Genomic DNA, 10,470 nt, shown 5'->3' with positions numbered 1-10,470 from the left:
GGTAGGTATAGACGGAACTTCCAGGAGTTTCTATACATATAGCTGTGGAAAGAGATGAGTACATCAGTAAATGCATCACCATGGATAAATTCGCACGCATGCCAGGAGTTCGATCTGATAGGATGGCTGTGCATAGACAAAAAATTCGCTTGTACATGGACGCCAAATTTCAAACTCTCGACCTTAAATTTGGAGGTTTACGCGAAGTACTAGAGACATATTGTCATACCCTTTTGAGACTGAATGATCGGGTTAATGCAATCGAAAGGAAAGTGAACGACTTAACTGAAGGGGAAATTATTATTGAGAAGGGGACAATGTATGAACAGGTTAATGTAATTGAAAAGAAAGTAGGCGACTTAACTGAAAAGAAAATAGCTGTTACTGAGGAGGAGGAGCGGCATAAGAAGAAGAAGAAGAGTGGATGTATAAAACCTCACACTGCACAGAAGTCCAATTAGTATACAACGAGATATCGACTAAGCATAAAGTCATCAAGGCAGGAAAGGTCATTAGAGAGAAATTACAGCTGCTTAGGTTAGGGCATTTGAAGCAGGAGTAAACACTATGAGAAACCTTTAAGCCGGGTACAGAATCTCTCAGTCAACTCTCAGCAGAATTACGCGATGATGATGATGTCACTTTCGGTCTCATTAAGCGTCACAGTGATGCTAGAATCGACAGAATATTTGGTATCAGCAGAGTAAAACCATACATGCTGGGTACGCAGCCTGTAAGTTTAACTGAGAACACAATACAGATGGATGATGGTTTCAGAGAACACCCGGTCTACTGAACCTTATTTTCCTAAGACCCACAATAACAGTAAATTATTCGCTTTAGATCTGGAATGTATTGTGGAATGTTACATTTGACTAAGCTGCATAAGAGTGGGAAAAGCCAAAGCAATCTGAAATAAAAATCCATTACAAAACCTATAATGGAGGGTAAAAAAAGTAGCAGCAGGGATGGTATTGACATTCGGCATAAAAGAGGGAGCAATCGACTCCCACAGTATGTACAATATGACGACCCCAATGAGCTAACAGATTGGGTACGACTGCTCATGGCATCAGCTACTGTTGGTAATGTAGCTCATTCAAATGAAGTTGTTTCAATAATTTCTGAGCACAGAGAGAGAGGTATCATCGAGTAAGTATGGAGTCTGTAGTTCGAGAACTGCAAAAACCAGCACACAAAACATACGCTCATAGATATGTTCCAATTAAAGTTTTGGACGACCTGTGTAAGGCAGATCTTGTTGACATGAGGGAATATTCACGTGTGAATAATTGCTTAAAATATATTTTAATGATAATTGATAGTTATTCTAAATTTGCTTGGGCATTATCCGTGAAAGCAAAAACAGGGAAGGATACCGTGCATGTGTTTGAGCAATTGCTGCAGACGGGGACGAATCAAAGTCCAGACAACTTTCAAACAGATCACGGTGGCGAGTTTCACAATAGATATTTCAAGACTGATGGGGCAGTGTGGAATACATCACTACTCGACGTTCACCCACCTCAACGCCAGTATCGTGGAACGTCTGAAGAGAGCAGTGAAAGCCCAAATGTGGATGTGATTCAATCTTCGAGGCTCACAAAAATGACCGATATTTTCCCGCAAATAATTGCACAGTATAATCGAACCAGACATCGCACAATAAAAATGAGACCAATCGATGTTAGTGATAATAGACTTCCAGGTACAGTATACAATCGTATTAAAATGCTAGATCCAGGCAAATAGCAATTCAATGTAGGTGATTTAGTACGTAATTAAAAACACAGGACAGCATTTGAGAAGTCATACATGCCAAACTGGTCAACCGAGGTATTCACAGTTTCCAAAATGGAGAGAACGAATCCTAGAACCTACCTTTTCAAGGACAGCAGTGGTATCGAAACTGCTGGCTGCCTTCACACAGAAAAATTACAGAAGGGCTCAGAAACAGATTTATACCTCGTAGAGAGGGTCACACGGTGTCGAGCGAATAGAGCGTTAGTTAAACGGCTTGGTTTTCGTGCATCACAAAACAGCTGGATCGAAGTTGGCGACCTGCTATATAACAGGGTGAGCAGGCCACAACCACCTCAGTGGGATAACATGTATGATAGGAGACACATTAGAGGAGGTATTCTCGACAAAATACCAGCTGAATTACACGTTCCTCGATATAATTACTGTGGGCCTGTAACAAAACTTCAAAAACAATTGGCACGCGGTGATAAGAGGATAAATCTACTCGACGAAGCGTGTATGGAAGACGACATCGCATACGCAGCAAATACAGATCGTCACACCGCCGATCGAATTTTAACTGATAAAGCTAAGGTAGTGTGTGCGAGAAGGGATATTGGTGTATGTCAACGCATTGCAGCATTTACAGTTCAAAAAAACTATGCGTGGTAAAGTTACGTTGGCTTGGGTGTGAAGAAGTTCAGCCAAGTTATGAACGCTGCACGTCGGATGCTAAGGAAGAGGAAGACAAGCAAAGGGTGCATGCAAAACTGCATCCTGACAGCGATGTATGCAGCTAAAGGCGCCCTGAAGCGGAAAGGAGCGAGAAAAAGAATATCTATTAAACCACCCAGCGTCTTACAAATACCCAATTCACTGGCTGGGGTGCTACAGCTATTGCTAGGACAATCAAGAATGCACAAATCTTTCAGGAGCAACTGCAGGAAGCACGAAGACATAACCGCATGGTGGAGGCAGCAGCCATCGGGAAAGGACTATATTTGAAACAATACAAGAAAGGACTAGGTATCTTCATAAACAAAAAAACAAGCGCCTTAGCAGTCCTACCAGACAGAGCGCTTACAAATATAGATCTGGTTAAGTTCCTTAAGAAGATCTTCAACATACCGAGATTCCGAGGTGTGTTTATGATGAGTACATTACCGAAGACTATGTGGAAATCAGGAGAATGCGGAATTGTGAATCTAGATGTAGCAGGAGGACCTGGAACTCACTGGGTAGCATATGTTGAAAAAAGAAATACATATAACGTCTACTATTTCGTCATTCGGCGACCTGCAACATCCAGAAAATTACAATGATACTTCACAGGCAGAAGACAAGTGGTCAACAATTTTCGAAGCTACGAAGACTTCAATACACTCCTGTGTGGTCATCTATGCGTCATGTTCCCCTGCCGTTTACGAATGATATATATGGAAGGGCATTAAACATCCATTCACCAGTTGATGTTTAGATGCAATGTCGTACACTCTGACTTTAAAAGATAGTCTGTATTACGAATGTATTATTTCCCACCAACTGATTTAAGCATTGGAGATAAGAGTATCGTGCTGACTGGACTGGAGACACAACACCATCCGAAATATCACAGAGGCTGACAATAAACTGCATCTGGAAATTGATGGTAAAAACTCAGTTGTGGAAACTGAACCTGATGCATACGATACTGACGATTTAAACGAAGTTTGAAAACAGTCTGAAAAAGGGATTGAGCTCCGTTTAAAAATCAGTACACGAAAATCTGAAATAAGGACGTTGAATGCATCGACTGACTTTAAGCAGAAAGATTCATTAGGACCACTACAGGGTTTCACAAAGGGACATGTTTTGAAGACGGATCCCAGTAAATTTTACAAGTCTGATCAGACAGTGGATATTCTCTCTGTCAGTACAATCCGTGTTGACTGCAATGTTGCAACGGACTCATATTTCAACTATAGATTGAATCATTCAGTCTACGGATTCTTCCCATCAGTTGGAACAGGGTATAAGATTTTCGAGAGTCCCACCAAGGCTATACACCTTCCAGTCACAGTTCAGACATTGGGCTACCTGGAGCTGCGTATTGTGGACCAGAATAACCAACTTGTTGACTTTCGTGGTAGGGAAATCATTGTACTACATCTAAGGCATGGTGGGCGTAAGGTATAAAACCAGCGCACCACAGAGCACCGCACAGCACTGCGCAACAGAACCGCACGGTGATAACACGTGCGAACTACGTGTTTCTTAAATCAATAGGCTTGAAACCTCGCAGTGACGTCGTCGCTCAAAATATTTCACCCAGTGGAATATGATGAGCGAGTCATGCGACAGGAATACTTCTCGGCCGGCCGCCGTGGCCGAGCGGTTCTAGGCGCTTCAGTCCAGAACCGCGCTGCTGCTACGGTCGCAGGTTCGAATCCTGCCTCGGGCATGGATGCGTGTGATGTCCTTAGGTTAGGTAGGTTTAAGTAGTTTCTAAGTGTAGGGGACTGACGACCTCAGATGTTAAGTCCCATAGTGCTTAGGGCCATTTGAACCATTTTTTGAATACTTCTCGCATAATCCTCATGCTTCAACGACATTTAACAAAAGCAATCAAATTGGGATTGTCATCCAGCACCAAGACGCTTTAACTCTTCCATGCAGCAGTTTCATATGTTTGGATGGATCATTTAAGAAAAAGGATGTTAGTCATACAGTGGGATCAAAGCCTACACGTAATGCTTTAGCATTCCTGTTCCACGAAATACTATATGAACGTAATGGTGTAGAGATTGATCGTACACGTAATGTAGACATAGCATCAACCCTTAAAACATATGTCTCATCATCAACCTCGGATTTGAATGGTTTAGAATATGCAGGATGGTTCATAGACGAGCCTGTGGGCATAACTGCAAAAGAGTACCACCGATTTACTGCATGCATACCTCTAAAAATGCTTATGGGGTACTTTGAGGACATGCAGCGAATTACTGTCAATGCTAAACGAGAACTTTTTTCGGGTATGGGGTGTAATGGATATCAACTCGTACATTCAAGGAGTGCAGGAGGAGAACCCGATCATCATCAAAGAAACTGTATCTAAAATGCCACATATGATTGTGGCAGACGAGGAGCGTTTGAGGCTTTTAAAAGTTCTGAATATCGGTACATATCTGCCATTAATGGGAGGTTTTTGAGTATCCAGTGTTACCGACAGCAAGCAGACAAACATAGGCTATTAAAATATCCGTACAACTGGAAACACCGAGATTCATCATACTTGCACTTCAGACCAATAGAAGGGGGAATTTAGCAAATGATTTCACTGTATTTGGCAACTGTAATTTAACTAATGCCAGAATCTACTTGAATTCAGAATTCTATTTGTATGACAATTTAGAGATACTGTCTAGCATCAGACATGTATGCAAGGTTCCGTGCCTCTTATTATGAACGTGCTGAAGAGGAATGATGCTTACTCACTCCACGGAAATTGAAGGAGCTGGCACCAATCAAAGTAATCGACTGTTCTAAGCTGAATGAGATAGTTAAATCAGGACCAATAGATGCGTAAGATGTCGCTTGCTTTATCATAAATATATGTTCAAGTGATGCTAAATGTTATTATCTTTACATACTGAAAAGTATTATCTTCTCAACGATTTTCAAATCGTGAGCTACAACGTTAATTTTTATATATGTAACTATTGAATGTCACTTTTGTTGCGTTTACCTGCTGTCACTTTCAGAACTCAAATTAATCATCAAATTATCTAATTTAGTACGATAGTATTCAGAATTGCTGGTGTATCCATGTATAACCACAATAAAATAATAACAATGAATGAAGGGAGAGTATGAATGAGAACAGTGGTGTATTTAAGTTTACGAGTGCTTATTTTTAAAGTTTACAACTTTCTATTCATACTTTTACACTGAATCGTCAAAGAAACTGGTATAGGCATGTGTATTCAAATACAAAGATTTGCAAACAGGCAGAACACGGCGCTGCGGTCGGCATCACCTATATGAGACAACAAGTGTCTGGTGTAATTGTTACATTGGTTACTGCTGCTAAAGTGGCAGGTTGTCAAGTTTTAAGTGAGTTTGAACGTGGTGTTATAGTCGGCGCACGACCGATGGGACACAGCATCTCCGAGGCAGCGAGGAAGTGGTGATTTTTCAGTACGGTCATTACACGAATGTACCGTGAATATCAGGAATCCGGTAAAACACCAAATCTTCGACATCGCTGCAGCCGAAAAAGACCTGCAAGAATGGGACCAACGGCGACTGAAGAGAATCGTAACGTGACAGAAATGCAACCATCCCGCAAACTGCTACAGATTTCAGTGCTGGGCCATCAACAAGTGTCAGCGTGCGAACCATTCAACGAAACATCATCGATATGGGCTTTCGGAGCCGAAGGCCCATTCGTGTACCCTTGACGACTGCACGACACAAAGCTTTAAGCCTCGCCTGGGCCCATCAACACTGACATTGGGCTGTTGACGACTGGAAACAAGTTGCCTGGTCGGACGAGTCTCTTTTCATATTGTATCGAGTGGATGGACGTGTACAGATATGGAGACAAACTCATGAATCCATGGACCCTGCCCGTCAGTAGGGGACTGTTCAAGCTGGTGGAGGCTCAGTAATGGTGTGGGGCGTGTGCAGCTGAAGTGATATGGGTTGGGTTGTTTCGGAAAGGAGACCAGACAGCGAGGTCATCGGTCTCATTGGATTAGGGAAGGACGGGGAAGGAAGTCGGCCGTGCCCTTTCAAAGGAACCACCCCGGCATTTGCCTGGAGCGATTTAGGGAAATCAAGGAAAACCTAAATCAGGATGGCCGGACGCGGGATTGAACGGTCGTCCTCCGGAATGCGAGTCCAGTGTGCCAGCCACTGCCCCACCTCGCTCGGTTCGAAGTGATATGGGACCCCTGATATGTCTAGATACGACTCTGACAGGTGACACGTACGTAAACATCCAGTCTGATGACCTGCGTCCATTCATGTCCAATTTGCATTCCGACGGACTTGGGCAATTCCAGCGTGACAATGCGACACCACACACGTCCAGAATTGCTACAGAGTGGCTCCAGAAACACTCTTCTGAGTTTAAACATTTCTGCTGGCCACCAGACTCCCCAGACATGAACATTATTGAGCATGTTCGGGATGCCTTGCAACGTGCTGTTCAGAAGAGATCTCCAGTCCCTCGTACTCTTACGGATTTATGGACACCCTGCAGAATTTATGGCCTCAGTTCCCTCCAGCATTACTTCAGACGTTAGTCGAGTCCATGCCACGTCGTGTTGCGTCACTTCTGCGTTCTATTAGGCAGGTGTACCAGTTTCTTTGGCTCTTCAGTGTATAACCAGGAAATGTTGGATTGGCAAAGCATTAATTAGGGTGGAAACTATACAATTTCACCCCTGAATTAATCCCTTTTACAATGCAACCAGACTTTGTTTACATGAATTCACTGTGAGACCAAATTCTATTAAAATGGAATCAATTACGACCAGATAAACCACAGATTATGGTTCACGGATAATAGGGAGCGGTGAATATCATTTAACGAGCCCACACGGATGCAGCAACACTTTACCCTTTCACCTTGATTCAGGCGACAGCAGAAAACGGCTCGCTGTCGGCTTGAGGAGGAGCGCGGCGGCAGCTGCAATGTTCTGACGAGCCCATGAAAACTTGCAAACTATGTGGGCTGGCGTTCTGATTATTAGGACCCGGGAAACTTACCTATCAAAGTACTGAAATCTCGGCAGAATTTCAGTGTGCGGCGCACCCGTTCGCTGGTCGGGGGAACCAATTTAACGACAGCGCGTGCTGGAATTGTCAAACGTCAGACGGCCGACTCAGGACTAATAAGTTCACCCTCGTGTCTGAGATAATATGCAGTTCCACTGTCGCTACAGGTGTAAACTGCCACTGGCTCTTAGTTCACCAGAAGCTGCATACCACAAGTCTCCCCCACTAGGGTAAGACGAGAAGTTCTCCACCAGGGGAGGGCTAGAACATGAAGAAGGCAAAGAATGACTATCACAATCCTCCAAGCCGGGTACAGGAGCCGAATTAAAAAAAAAGAAAAAAAAGAAAGAAACTCATTGAATCTCTCATCTTGACTGTTTTGCTGGCCTGGTAGCCAATCCAGAGGGAGGCGTCGTTCTCACAGTAAGCATGGCCATATTACGGCAAAAAAACTCTACTTAGACGGGAACAGAGTCCCTCATTTAAGAAGAGATCCAATCTTTCCAGGCCGACCATTTACAATTTCTGAAAGAAGACTATTAAGCTTCCCAGACAGTCGTGCCTGTAAAATATATGTTCTTTTCCACTCGTTAAAAGAATCTGCCGACTTCCCGCGTCAGGGGAGTTACAGTACTGCATCTACTGAACACCTCCACCCGCCGCTCTGACCCTATTGCCCCAGCTTATAGCATTAGAATGCTTATAGTTTTATGACCACCCAGCCATTTGTACAAAATCTCAGATTACAGTACTCTCTCCTAAATGGCTTCCTCCACCCACTTTTCGCTACCTGACTTCCTTCACAACAGACTGTCGCTTGACCCGGGTAAAATATTTTGCGAGCCAGCAGAGCCCTCCTATTCTGACCCTGAATAGGAAGAGTGGCGTGCCCCGCGCTGAGGGCCCTCTGCAAGTACAATTCACAGAGTGCCGCTTCCCCTAATCAATCGCACAGCCAGTTCGCTGGACACAACATTTATGGCCCACAATCCATCTTTCTCCCTGTTCTCTGTCGCCTTCACTATGGCCCCTCGGTTACAAGTTCTCTACATGCTACACGTGCAGTTATAAGAACATTCTGCTCACAGTTTCCTCATGTAAAAAATTCATAAGCCACACATACCAAATGTATTACTGAGGAACACGGAGATCATGACCAAAAATATAAATATTAATCTGACCGACGGACTAGTCACAGTGCGAGAGTGGCTTGCCACCTTTCAGATATACAAATCGAATTTGAATCCTCACCAAATTTCCTGGAATACACTGCAGCACATGCTCTAGCTCTACATGACCGTGTGATTAACTATTGCTCCAGGAACTGTCAGCATACTGAATTCAAGTGAATTACGTATTTGGCGATGCGCAGGAGGACGACGGGGCAATGCCCGACCAAGGTAGAGGCAAAACATTTCTGCCCAACGTGAGAAGCATAGATCAATGACCGAAGACTCAGTCGACGCTCCAGAAACTTGGCGAATTTGGCGAAAACACTGAATAAATATCTCTGACAAACGGGCACGAAGAGTCCTTCGAGGGGAGAAAGAAGAGACAAAGAAACGTCGCCTGGATGGACGGACCAATGGTTAATCAGCGGACGTCATACTTCGTTACAACGACTTAGCCGCTAAGCTGCTCGACAGAAGATGTCGGTACCACGCAATAGGTCAACACAGAAGATGTCATCCCAGATGTTACCATAAAGAAGTTCGTGTGGCACTTACCCAGAGGGCTGGTGAGGACGAAGGGACTGCGACCTCGCCAAATGGGTCACCTGCGAACCTAGATGTTGATGAATTCCGCCAGAAGACGCCGAACCTGAGAGTCTTTAGTTCGATTCCGGGACAGAGCACTCCACGCCTCACCGTAGCCACTTATTAATAACGCAACAAGTGAATGCACAAGGAGAAGGCCACGCCGCCGCCACAGTGAGTCACGGGTACGATACGCCACTGCCGCTGCCACACGAGCCGTCGCCGCAGCAGCTGTCATCGGAATCTGCACGCTACGACTCCTACTCTCCGCCACCGCAAGGTACTGAGTGAGTTAAAACACTTTGTATTAGTCTGTTTGTTTAAATGGTCTTATGTCTCAATAAATGACTGTTAGTGAGACCACCAATGTTTCACTCACACCTCACCCTCTGAGCCAAGGAAAGAGCCCATTCCACCGCCCACCATCTTCAGTGCAGATGCACTCACATTGCTCAAACAAACGGGAATCGGTAGACTGACTGCCGTAAGTAATGAGTATAGTGGGCAGGGGCACTACAAATGTAGTGTGTGGACAGTAAGTTGGAAATGTTGGTCTCAGGGGAGCGTGCCGGAGATAAGTCATGCAGTCGCAATCTCATCTGTGTCCTCGATGGCTCAGTCGGATAGAGCCTCTGCCATGTAAGCAGAAGATCCCGGGTTCGAGTCCTGGTCGGGGCACACATTTTCAATTGTCCCCGTTGATATTTATCAACACCTGTAAGCAGCTAATGGTCTCGATTTCTTTGTAATTTCACTCTGACTTGTATATACCTCATGACCTCGCAATCGAATACTAGTTTGCTGTATCATATGCGGAGATTCCAGTGGAGCACCACGACCACCACTGTACAGGCACTGCTAGTAGTCGTCGACTGTGAGGACACATGATGACATATGTCTTACACCCTTAGCAAGCTTCTGGGTGCCACCATCTATTGTATGATACGCATACATTTTGGATCTTAGATCCACAAACTCCAAAATCGGCAATCCATGCGCCTCACCCTTTATTAAGCTGATAACCTTCTTGTTCTAAGAAACAATACTGCAAGGATTATCGGCTGCATATCCCGATGTGTCAAATTCATTAACATGACACTTAACTACCTCATATGGATTGCAGTTCCTCAACCAATAGATGAAGCTATCTGTTTCCATACAATGTAACTTTGATTCCACAAAATTAGTTTCAGCAAACTCATAG

The 10,470-nt window shown here is 44.2% G+C and overlaps 1 non-coding gene across 1 annotated transcript; it reads left to right on the top strand.

The window, feature by feature from the left end:
* Positions 1-9,870: 9,870 nt before the first annotated feature.
* On the top strand, positions 9,871-9,944 carry Trnat-ugu (transfer RNA threonine (anticodon UGU)). Its single transcript has one exon. It is a non-coding gene; the product is annotated as a tRNA-Thr (tRNA).
* Positions 9,945-10,470: the final 526 nt, after the last annotated feature.

Source organism: Schistocerca serialis, chromosome 3, assembly GCF_023864345.2.
Source record: "Schistocerca serialis cubense isolate TAMUIC-IGC-003099 chromosome 3, iqSchSeri2.2, whole genome shotgun sequence".
Taxonomy (NCBI): Eukaryota; Metazoa; Arthropoda; class Insecta; order Orthoptera; family Acrididae; genus Schistocerca; species Schistocerca serialis.
Note: the sequence above shows the minus strand (reverse complement) of the source record. Positions and strands in the feature narration are given on the sequence as shown.